At 40.3% G+C, this 12,676-nt stretch overlaps 2 protein-coding genes across 9 annotated transcripts in view; one reads left to right on the top strand and one right to left on the bottom strand.

The window, feature by feature from the left end:
- Nucleotides 1-12,676, bottom strand: part of LOC127508098 (uncharacterized) — a 320,544-nt gene that overhangs the window by 67,977 nt on the left and 239,891 nt on the right. The window lies entirely within an intron of this gene.
- The window catches only part of LOC127508169 (trypsin I-P1-like), a 74,246-nt gene that overhangs the window by 15,204 nt on the left and 46,366 nt on the right, over nt 1-12,676 (top strand). The gene's annotated exons all lie outside the window — the stretch shown is intronic.

Genomic DNA, 12,676 nt, shown 5'->3' with positions numbered 1-12,676 from the left:
AAGGCTGCATTATTACAACATGCTGCTGCTATGGAGAGAAGACATACTTTGGAGGAGGAGGAAGAAAAACTTCGCATTCAAAGTGAAAGACTCAAAAGACAAAAGGAACAACTCATAATGAATGCAAAAATAGCAGCCAACGATGCAAAGTTGTCAGTTTTAAGAACTAGTGATGTTGGAAGCAGTAAAAAGGCACCATCCAATGATTCAAAATGTAAAAAACCACGCTCATTGAATCACAATTCACAAGTAGAGCTGCCTGGGAATCCTCCTCAAGTTGCAATACAATGTTCAACCACACAACAAGCTGTAGGCATACAGGATTGTACTGCTGTTAAAATGCTGTTCAAAATAATCCAGTCTCTCATTCTCAATCACAAATTCATTCTTCACTATCTCATCCTCATACTGATACTGGACAAGATATTTTGTACAACATTATGCAGCAACAAGCAAACATAACTGCTCAGCTTGTTCATCGGGGGGATGTGGCATCTTCTTTACCTCCTCGAGTAATTCCAATTTTCGATGGAGATCCATTACAGTTTGCTGCTTTTATTCAAGTCTTTGAGTGTAGAAAGACTACAAATGTACAGGATTGCTTGTATTATCTAGAACAGTATACTAGAGGACAACCGAGAGAACTGGTCAGAAGCTGCCAGCATATGCCGGCAGAACAAGGGTTCAGAAAAGCCAAGAATTTGTTGAAGGAACACTTTGGTCGTGAGTTGAAAATCACTGCAGCCTACATGGAAAAGGCTTTGAATTGGCCTACCATAAAACCTGATGACATCGGTGCAAGCATATGCTTTGTTTCTGAGAGGGTATTGCAATGTGATTTTAAACTTGCAGTATATGGATGAGATTAATGTTTCATCGAACCTTAAGAACATCATGATGAAACTGCCTTACCGACTCAGAAAGAAATGGAGAGTCACAGCTTGTGAGTTACAAGAACGGAATGGCTGTAGGGTCAAGTTTACAGACATGGTGGATTTCATTGAACATCAGGTTAAGATTCTCACAGATCCTCTCTTTGGAGATATTAAAGATACACAACCACACATGTCCCACAAAGTCAAGTCTGTACCTTACAGTGGTAGAGGGCAAAGTTCCGCTACAGTGGCTATCGTCAATGCTGTTGAAGGTTTTCAGCCTAAAGTCCATCCATCACAGCACAGTTATTCATCTTGCTGCTATGCATGCAAAGAAAATCATGTTTTGGAAAAATGCCCTCTGATTCAGAAAATGACTCACAGACAAAAGATTGAATTTTTGAAGAATCATGGAATTTGCTTTGCCTGACTGAAAATTGGACATTTTAGCAAAGATTGTACAAGTCGTCAGACTTGTTGTGTGTGTGTGTGTGTGTGTAGTCAGAAGCATCCTACTATACTCCATATCTCAACTAAGAGTAAAACCTTTGAGGAGAAACAAGTGAGTAATGCTCTTGTTACTTTGCAGACCTATGCTCATACTGGGGCCGGAGAACCAGATTGCTCATTGTCCATTGTGCCAGTTCAGGTCAAGTCTAAGCTTGGAGACTTTACAGTAACAACATATGCTTTCTTGGATCCAGGGAGTACAGCCACTTTTTGTACCGAAGGGCTTAGGTGGAAACTGAAGATGACTGGGACAAAAAGGTGCATATTGCTTCGAACAATGGGACATGAAAATGTGGTAAACACATCTGTGCTCACTGGACTGGAGATATCAGGATTGTCTGAAAATAAATTCATGTATTTGCCAGAAGTCTTTACTCAGGAGACAATACCTGTAAGTAAAAATAATGTGGTCAATCAAGAAGATCTAAGGAAATGGACATGCTACCCTTGGGAGATATCATTAGGAAGCATGGCGTTAGTTTTCACTGTTACGCTGATGATACTCAGCTCTATATTTCTTCGCGCCCTGACGAAACTTACCAATTCACAAAATTAACGGAATGCATAGCTGATGTAAAAAATTGGATGACCAGTAATTTCCTACTACTAAATTCAGAAAAAACAGATTCTAATTTTTGGACCAAAAATCTCTTCACGTAATAACCTAGAATATTGTCTAACACTTGATGGCTGCTCTGTTAAGTCTTCGTCGTCACTTAGGAACCTGGGTGTGCTCTTTGATACCAATCTTTCATTTGAAGGCCATGTTTCTAGCATCTGTAAAACCGCATTCTTCCATCTTAAAAATATATCTAAACTACGACATATGCTCTCAATGACAAATGCAGAACAGTTAGTTCATGCGTTCATGACCTCAAGGCTAGATTACTGTAACGCTCTATTGGGTGGTTGTTTTGCTCGCCTGTTAAACAAACTACAGCTCGTACAAAATGCAGCAGCTAGAGTTCTTACTAGAACTAGGAAGTATGACCATATTAGCCCAGTTCTGTCAACACTGCATTGGCTTCCTGTTAAACATCGTATAGATTTTAAAATCTTGCTAATTACTTACAAAGCACTAAATGGTTTAGCTCCCCAGCACCTGAGCGAGCTCTTAATGCATTATAGTCTTTCACGTCTATTGCGATCTCAGAATTCAGGCCAGCTGATAATACCTAGAATATCAAAATCAACAGCAGGCGGTAGATCCTTCTCCTGTTTGGCACCTAAACTCTGGAACAATCTTTCTAGCATTGTTCGGGAAGCAGACACACTCTGTCAGTTTAAATCTAGACTAAAAATGCATCTCTTTAACCTGGCATACACATAACACATTATCAATTTATATTTTCAAATCCGTTAAAGGATTATTAGGCTGCATAAATTAGGTCAGCCGGAACCGGGAACACTTCCTATAACACCAGATGTACTCGTTACATCAGAAGAAGAATGGCATCTACGCTAATATTAGTCTTTCTGTTTATCCCAAGGTTTACCGTAGTCAACCGGATCCAGGCTGTATCCAGGTGAGATTGAGGACCTACGCCTTGACACGACCACAACGCACCCCTGAAGTGTCAGCAGAGATTGAGTCAACTAGATCATCCATTGTGAAGGCCTCATCAACACGACAGCCAGTGGCACATTTCCTCAACAAACCGTCCATACCGGCGTGATGAATACGATCCTCAACTGAATTGAACTGGAATAAATAATTTGAATGTTGCAATCCTATCAGATTTATGATAGCTACCTGAATCATAACAAAGCACTGTTTGCCAGAGGAGAACTGGCCCCCCGATTAAGCCTGGTTTCTCCCAAGGTTTTTTTTTCCTCCATTTTAACACCTATTTGCCACCTGTTTGCCACCTGATGTCACCTGTTGGAGTTTGGGTTCCTTGCCGCTGTCGCCTTTGGTTTGCTTAGTTGGGGACACTTGACATTTGACATTTGATATTCAACAGTGCTTTGCATCTGCCTACATTGACAGCATTTTCTTTAAGAGCTGCTGTGCAGCCAAAATTATATACCAGTTATCACTGTAAAGCTGCTTTGACACAATCTGCATTGTAAAAAGCGCTATATAAATAAAGGTGACTTGACTTGACTTGACATATTTGGATGATGTCAAGATTCCCAAACTGGATGCTGAAGTTGAATTGTTAATTGGCACAAATGCTCCAAAGCTCTTGGAACCATCGGAGATCATCAATGGTGAAGATCAAGGACCCTATGCCGTCAAGACCCTATTGAGGTGGGTCATAAACGGTTTTGTAAAGGAAGCAGATGATGGATGGAAGATTGGCTTTCAATCAGTCACTGCAAATAGGATCTCTGTTTCCAAGCTAGAAGAGTTATTGGTTGCTCAGTACAATCATGATTTCAGTGAGAAAACTTCAGATGATGATTTCAAAATATCTAGAGAGGATCAAAGGTTTATGGAGATAATGGATCAGTCAATTAGCATTGAAAATGGTCATTACTGTATTGACTTACCCTTCAGGAAGGATGATGTCATCATGCCTAATAGGTGCCTTGTTGAGCAACGTCTAATGAACTTGAAAGGAAGTTCACTAGGAACCAGGAGTTTCAAAGGGAGTACATGGCTTTTCTCACAGATATTATCGATAAGGGGTATGCTGAAGCAGTACCACAAGATCAGTTACTTTGGAATGATGGTAAAGTGTGGTATATCCCACATCACGGGGTATACCATCCTAAAAAGAAGACTATTAGAGTTGTGTTTGACTGTAGTGCAGTTTTCAAAGGAGTGTCCTTGAATTCACAATTACTACAAGGCCCAAATCTCACCAACTCATTATTGGGTGTTTTGACCAGGTTTAGGCAAGAGCATGTGACTTTGATGGCAGACATTCAGGCCATGTTCCACCAAGTGAATGTGTCACAGAAGAATGTGGATTTTCTTCATTTTCTGTGGTGGCCTAACAGTGATACTACACAAAGCTTCACAGAATACAGAATGAAAGTCCAACTGTTTGGAGCTATTTCATCACCAAGCTGTTGCAATTTTGCTTTGAGAAACCTTGCTAAAGATTACAAAGATTGCTTTCCAAACAAAGTCTTGAATACGATCCTGCATAACTTCTATGTAGATGACTGTTTAACATCCGTTCCCACTGAAGCGGAGGCACTTCACATGGTTAAAGACTTAACTGCAGTCTGTTCTAAAGGAGGATTCCAGCTATCCAAATGGATGAGTAATAGCTGTAAGGTATTAGCAAGTATTCCAGAAGAACGTCTGTCAAAATCAACCAAAGATCTCAACCTGGATAAAGACAATCTGCCTGTAGAAAGAACGCTTGGGTTGCACTGGTGTGTGGAATCTGATGCATTCATGTTCAAGATTGCCATAAGCGAAAGACCACACACAAGACGAGGCATTTTGTCAGTTATCAGTTCTATTTACGATCCTTTGGGATTTCTTTCGCCGCTAATACTGCCTTCTAAGTTGTTGTTACAGGAGTTGTGTAAAAGAAACATTGGATGGGATAACGAAATGCCAAAGTCCCTTTCATGTCAGTGGTCAGAGTGGCTGCAAGATCTCAACAAGGTAGCTATGGTAAAGGTGGACAGATGTATCAAGCCAAAGGAGTTTGGAAATGTCGAGTTGGCTCAATTGCATCACTTTTCAGATGCAAGTGAATGTGGTTATGGAACAGTCTCTTACTTGCGTCTGGAAGATGAAAACAAAGAGGTGAGACTTTCCTTTATGCTTGGAAAATCTAGAGTCGCTCCTTTAAAGCAGATAACCATATCCAGACTTGAACTTGCAGCTGCTGTTTTAGCAGTCAGAATTGACAAGATGCTCAAGAAGGAACTTCAACTGGATTTGGCCAAGTCAGTGTTTTGGATGGACAGCCAAACTGTATTGAAATACATTGGCAATGATGCCAAGAGGTTTCATACATTTGTGGCAAATAGAGTGTCAGTCATCAGGGATACAACAGATGTTGTACAATGGAGACATATTGGAACAAAATTAAATCCTGCTGATGATGCCTCTAGAGGCATGTCCATTGAAAACTTTGAAAGCCAGCAGATGGATACAGGGTCCAGACTTTCTATTGGAAGTCTCAGAGAAATGGCCTCTATCCTATTTTGACCGAGGCTTAAAAGATGATCCAGAGGTTAAAAAGGACACAGTGGTAATAGCTGCCATTTCCAAATGTTCTGACAGTGCTACTCATCAACTTTTGAACTCTTTTTCTGATTGGAGAAAATTGAAAACTGCAGTGGCATGGGTTCTAATGTTCAAAGATGTGCTCTTGAAGCTCAAGCAACACAGAATGTTTATTCAGTCCTCATTTACTTCTGGGACTAACAATTCTACAGTAGAGCAGGACAGAGTTAAAGAGGAAATGAAGAAGTTTCGCACTGGATTCCGTGGTCAAAGTCTTACACCAGATGATATTTCTCAAGCAGAATCAGCAATTATTTGATTTTCTCAACACAAAGCATTCAAACAGGAAATCTCTTCCTTGCAAAGTGGAACATCTGGAGTTAAAAGGAGTAGTAACATCTACAAGCTTGATCCTGTATTGATGGATGGTTTACTTAGAGTAGGTGGAAGACTTAGTAGTGCAGCAATGCCTGAGGAGACAAAATGCCCTGTTATCCTGCCAAAGGAACATCATATATCCAAACTTATTATGCAACATGTTCATAAACAACTAGGTCATGCGGAGAGAAACCATATGCTGTCAACACTGTGAAGAAGGTACTGGATTATTAAGGCAAACTCCGCTTGCAGAAAGGTAATTTCGGAATGTGTTGTATGTCAACGTTTCCAAGGCAAGATTGGAGAACAAAAAATGTCTGACTTACCAAAGGAAAGGATCGTGCCAGATTTGCCTCCTTTTACTAATACTGCTGTGGACTACTTTGGGCCTATTGATGTGAAAAGAGGCCACAGTGTTGTGAAAAGGTATGGGGTCATATTTACGTGCATGACCATCGAGCAGTACATCTTGAAGTAGCCTAGTTTCTGGATACAAATTCCTGCATTCGCAGTTTCATGTGTCGTCGTGGGCAAGTATTGCATTTAAGATCTGATAACGGCACAAATTTTATTGGAGCAGAGAAAGAGCTTAGGGATGCTTTGAATACATTGGATCATGATAAAATTCAGCGCACTTTTCTATCAGAAGGAATAACATGGACTTTTAATCCCCCTGCTGGACCACATCATGGAGGCGTGTGGGAAAGGCTCATTCGTCTTGTAAAGAAAGTGTTGTACTCCACTCTCCGACAACAATGCTTGGATGATGAGAGCTTTCACACTCTTCTTGTGAAGCCGAAGCTATTCTTAATGATCGCCCTATCACAAAGCTTTCTGATGATCCAAACGTCTTGGAAGCTCTCACGCCCAATCATATTTTGCTGTTAAGAACAAAACCACTTCTTCCACCAGGACTGTTTCAAGAAAGTGATTTGTATATCAGACGTAGATGGTGACAAGTCCAATATCTATCCGATCTCTTTTGGAAAAGGTGGATAAGGGAGTATCTTCCATTGCTTCAGGAACGACAAAAATGGATGAAACCACGTAGAAACTTTGCTGTTGGTGATATAGTGGTCATCACGGATTTACCATCCACCTTGATTGGAGATTTCCTGGAAGCACATAGGATCGATCAGTATAACGTAGCATCTTCATAATGACAGTGCGAGGTCTGCCAGAGTTATTGGGAGGACCGATGCGATGATCTCTCATAATCTCTGGTTTAGCATTAATTCACATTTCAATTCACATTTCAATTCACATTTATATGTATAGCGCTTTTCACAATACATATCGTTTCAAAGCAGCTTTACAGAGAATGCATGTCAACTAGGGTTGGGCATCTAAGGTATAATGCCGATCCGATACGCATCTTGATACAATGTATCCGATCCGATATATTAACGATACATGTGTGGCATTTTGCGATGCAATACGATACGATTCACACCCATATCACGATACGATGTGATAATTCAGCACTAGCTAATTAAATCAAGTTTATGTGGTGATGTGAAAGAGGATGCGGTGCCATTGAATTAGTTTGATTATTTATTAACCAAATAAAACCAATACTTTTTTACAAACTGGCTTTCAGTTACAAACAAAGTGGTAGTGTACACACATCCGCAAGTCCGTTGCTTAGGCCTACTTTATGTAGGTCGATTAAATTATGCACAAAAAACCGATGCACTTGCATCGTGCACGCGCATGACCGTGTATCGATACATATCGGTTAATCTTCCCATCCCTAATGTCAACATTACAATTTGGAGAATGCAGTTAGCTAATAATGTAATAATTTAGGCAATTAATTTACAATCACTGTTAGCAATTTAATTGAAGGTAGAAGCAAAGAGCTCCTGGAAAAATATATTACCAATAATTAGGATATATAGAAATTTGCGAATGTGCGTGTTGATCCAGATGTTGCATCTTCTGAAGTCCTCGCAGGAGTTGGCGCTGTCTCATCAAAAGTGTTGGTCATCTGAGGTCTTCTTAAGAGGCTGGATCCAAACTGAAGCTGATGTACTCTCTAGTCACCTCGGGACGGGCGTCCCAAGGTAAAACGGAAAAGCAAATGGAGGATAATTAGCATAGCTGCTGTTCATAACATTAAGCAAAGATAGTCATGTGCAATTGATCTGATATGAGATGCATTATGTGAATGCTTGGGTAAAGAGATGCGTCTTTAATCTAGATTTAAACTGGGTGAGCGAGTCTGAGCCCCGAACATCATCAGGAAGGGTATTCCAGAGTTTAGGAGCCAAATGTGAAAACGCTCTCCCTCCTTTAGAGGACTTTAGAGAGTTTTGTGATCTTAAAGAGCGTGAAGGATTGTAGGGCGATAGAAGATCGGTTAAGTACACAGGAGCTAAAGAAAGTAAAGAAATTCATAAAGTCATCGCTACTAAACTGTAATGAAATGTTTTGTTCTGGTGATGTCTGTTTATTTGTTAATCTAGCCACTGTACTAAACAAGAACCTTGGATTGTTTTGGTTATTTTCTATGAGTTTGCAGAGATGCTCAGCCCTGGCTGCTTTTAGAGTCTTTCTATAACGGGACGAGCTGTCTTTCCACGCGATTGTGAAGACCTCTAAACGAGTTTGTCTCCATTTGCATTCTAGATTACGAGTTTCTCTTTTGATAGCGTGAGTAAGACTGTTGTACCATGGTACAGTATTTTTCTCTCTAACCTTTTTTTAATCTCATCGGTGCAACAGTATCTAATGTACTAGTGAAAGTGGTGCACATACTGCTAGTCATTTTCTCGAGATCATTTGTGTGTTTGGGTACAATGAGCAGCTGAGACAGATCAGGCAGTTTATTTGTGAATTTATCTATAGTTGTTGGGAGAATTGTTCTACCTAGTCGATATCGTGGTGCAATTTGACAAATATCAGCAGTATGCAGTACGCATGTTACAAGGTAGTGATCAGTGATATCATCACTTTGTGGTAGAATTTCTATATCGGTAGGATTGATTCCATGTGATATAATTAAATCTAGTGTATGATTAAGACGGTGAGTGGGTCCAGTGACGTTTTGTTTGACCCCAAAGGAGTTTAGTAAATCTGTAAACGCAGCCCCTAACGCATCATTTGTATTGTCTACATGAATGTTAAAATCTCCAACAATCAGCGCTTTATCAACGTTGACCAATAGGTCTGAGAGAAAGTCTGCAAACTCTTTTAGGAAATCAACATAAGGCCCTGGAGGTCTATAAACGGTAGCCAAAGCAAGAGATAGTAGCGACTTTTTACTTATATCTGAGAGTGTAACGGTTAGCACGAGAATTTCAAATGAATTAAACCTGTAGTTTGTTTTCTGGGTAACGTTAAGAATCTCTCTATAGATTGTTGCAACACCACCGCCACGGCCAACCGGACGGCATTTATTTTTATAACAGTAGCCAGGTGGACAAGACTCATTAAGACCGAAATAATCATTTGGTTTAAGCCATGTTTCAGTAAGGCAAATTACATCAAGACTATTATCTGTGATCATTTCATTTATAATAACCGCCTTAGGTGTCAGCAATCTAATGTTTAGTAGCCCTAGCTTTAGAAATTGTTTTTGTTCAGTAATTTTGCGAATTTCTGGTCTGATCACGATCAGATTTTTTCTAGATCCTTTATTTTTATTGTTAAACCTCACTATTCGGGGAATAGACACAGTTTCTATAGACTGTACTACACTCACATTTCTATCAATTAAGTGGGCAGAACACAGACTGTGATTTGAGGTTTGACTTACTAGTCATACGGTGCGAAGCGTCTTGGAGATGTTCTCCGACAGAAGATCAGCTCCGATTCTGCTGGGGTGCAGGCCATCAGCGCGGAAGAGCCTAGGTCGCTCCCAGAAAAGATTCCAATTATTTATAAAGAGCAGCTTCTGTTCAGTACACCAAGACATTAACCATTCATTTAAAGCAAATAATCTACTGAACCTTTCATGTCCACGTCGGTACGTCGGAAGCGGTCCGGACACGATGATCCTCGTCGCGGGCGATGTGGCTCGTACCGTCTCGATCAGACTCCTGAAGTCCTGCTTCAGCAGCCTGGTGTCGTTCACCACCGCGTGCAGAACAACAGCTCCGATGCTCTCGTCAGCATTCAGGATCGTGGGAACCTGTGTAGCGACATCGAGAACACGAGCACCAGGAAAACAGTGATTGTGCACCTTACCTTTGGTTGTGGTAGCGTGGACGTGACGGACGATGGAGTCTCCGATGACCACGGTGTCTCGTTCTGCCTCGTGAAGAGGGGAGAAGCGGTTCCTCGTCGAGACCTCGAAGACCGGGGGCGGCGGAGGGGGAGAGGTCCTGGTCCGAGGCCTGGCTCGCGCCTTCCGTTGCTGAAGAACCCAAGGTCCCTGGTGTGACGGCGCCGGAGTGAACGAGGGCTGGGATGAACGCGTTCTGGGTTCTCGGGCCCTGTGCAGAGAAGCACACGGCGTAGAGGAAGCAGGAGTGTTAATATCGCGCTGCAAACTTACCGAGGATTGGTGAGCGTCAGCACGGGATGTTTCCAACGCTGTTTGCCGCTCCCGTAGCTCGAACTGCTTCTCCAGAAGGGTCCGAATCTGTCCTTCCACGGCCTCCAGCTCCAACTGCACCGCATGCATCTCGAACGTGTCCTCACCTGCACTCAAAGGTAGAGACACATCCGATACACTCGCCATTAGTATAGATGAACAATAATATTGTGAGTGAGAAGAGTACAAACGCTAGTGTGACCACGCCGCTATTGCTAACGGGCTAAAGCTAGTAGCGAATGTTCGGGAAGTCGGATAAAACTAGCGATATCAAGGCAATCCGAGTGTTTTTTTATATAAAATAATGTCGGGATGTGTTCCCCCACCGTAAAAGAGAGAATGATAGGTTATAAATTTGATTTTAAGAGAAAAAAACAAGCAATTAGGAATTAACTCGACGGAGCTCTAACTCAAACAGCGCGGCAGCAACAAACAGGAAGTGACGTATCTCTTACCAAGAGAGTTGTATGTGTTGTATGCTTAACTATGTACCGAAAACAATATCGACATGCCATACCGATACAGTTCCCTGCTGCTAATCCTCATTTACTGTTCAAAAATATTATTGGTTCAATGTAGGATTCAGACAGACTATTGTAAACGTGAATAAAGAGTTGATCATGCTGTCTGACCTCATGTCTCTTGTATATTCTGTTAACAGATGCTGTTCTTCACGAGTTTCTGCAGTCACTGCCTCTGTGTTGCGGCCATCAGACACAATAATGAGCAGCTCAGCAGAACATGGAATATAATGTGTAATTTGTATTTGTGTATAGAGGGTCACCATTGGTCAAATAACTTTTTTTTTTCTTTAATGAAAAACATGGTAAGTTTTTCTGAATCTATGTTAAGTTCAAATAAAAACCATTGGATTTATTAATGAAATATGTCTCTTCATTAGTGATGTTGTTACATTTGATTTATTTTAATGGCCTTGAAAACAAATGCATTCAACTTTGGGAAAATGTCACCTAAGTAATTCATTAAACTATTTAAATAGTAGCACAATTATATTACTGTAATGTGTGAGATTATGTAATTCAAAATACAGTAGTCAACATTTGAAGTGGCCTAAGTTGTCCTAAGAAGAAGGTTTTAGAACAACTTTGATTAAAGGTTTTGATCCACTTCAAATGTTGACTATATTATATAAAGTATGAGTAATAACAAAGTGTGTTGTTATTGACTGCAAAGTGTGTAATTTTTAGTATTTGGAATAAGCCAAAGGTACTGAGCATACAGTATACTATTACCTGTAAAATAATATATTCATAGTGTATCGCTTGTGTGTTCGGAAGACACTCGTAATTTTTGTTATGTACTTAACCCATTTTAGCCCACCGGCAACTATAGTTGCCGCAGAGTGTAGTTGTCTTTTTTTTTTTTTGTAAGTGTTTTTCTAGATGTTATTCATGATTTATTTCTCAATGACATGCAAGCAAACAACCAAATAAAGGACTTAAAAAAAAAAAAAGGTATTTACTTTCTTCCTGTCACATGAGGCTGTCAACTTCCAACCCCTATTTCCAGGAAGCATGGCGAAGGCAAACCCTCCCAAAGAAAGGTAAATTTATGTTACTAATAATTATTTTTTGTTGACATATATATATATATATATATATATATATATATTATATATATAATCATGAAGGTCTCTAGAAACATCCAAACAAAACAAATCTTACAAGAGATCTATAGTTTTTTGTATACTTAGTCAAATGTCCAAGCGGCAACTATAGTTGCCGGTGGGCAAATAGCTTGTAAGTACATATATAATGGGGAAATGGGGTACACTATGTTTAATGGGTTAATAAATCAAGGTTATTGGTCTTTTTTAGTGCTTTTTGCTTTCATAACATCCCACCTAAAATATTAACCCTTTTAAATTACATCTCTACTGTACAGTAGACCTTAATTTGATAGTGAATAAATCTGTCAAAAGGAGGAGATGAGAGAGCAATCTTTCCACAGCTCTACTGCCCCACCCCCGTGTCTGCTATTGACATGGGGGGATGGGCTTTCCAGTTTTCATGTGACAGCAGCAGTTTCCAAACTTCAGTCAGTCCCACAAAAGGAGTGGAAAGATAAATAGTTAAAGCATGGGATTATTTGCTGTAGATTATCTTTTTCTCCCTTTTATCAGGGGCAAAATATCGAGGCCCCTTCATCCAGTTTGGATGCGTTTCATTCTAATCGGTCAAGGAGCTTATGATTCCATTTTAATGTTGAAAT

This window comes from Ctenopharyngodon idella, chromosome 3 (genome assembly GCF_019924925.1).
Source record: "Ctenopharyngodon idella isolate HZGC_01 chromosome 3, HZGC01, whole genome shotgun sequence".
NCBI classification, from domain to species: domain Eukaryota; kingdom Metazoa; phylum Chordata; class Actinopteri; order Cypriniformes; family Xenocyprididae; genus Ctenopharyngodon; species Ctenopharyngodon idella.
The sequence above is the reverse complement of the archived record's forward strand: the minus strand, read 5'-3'. Positions and strand labels throughout refer to the sequence as shown.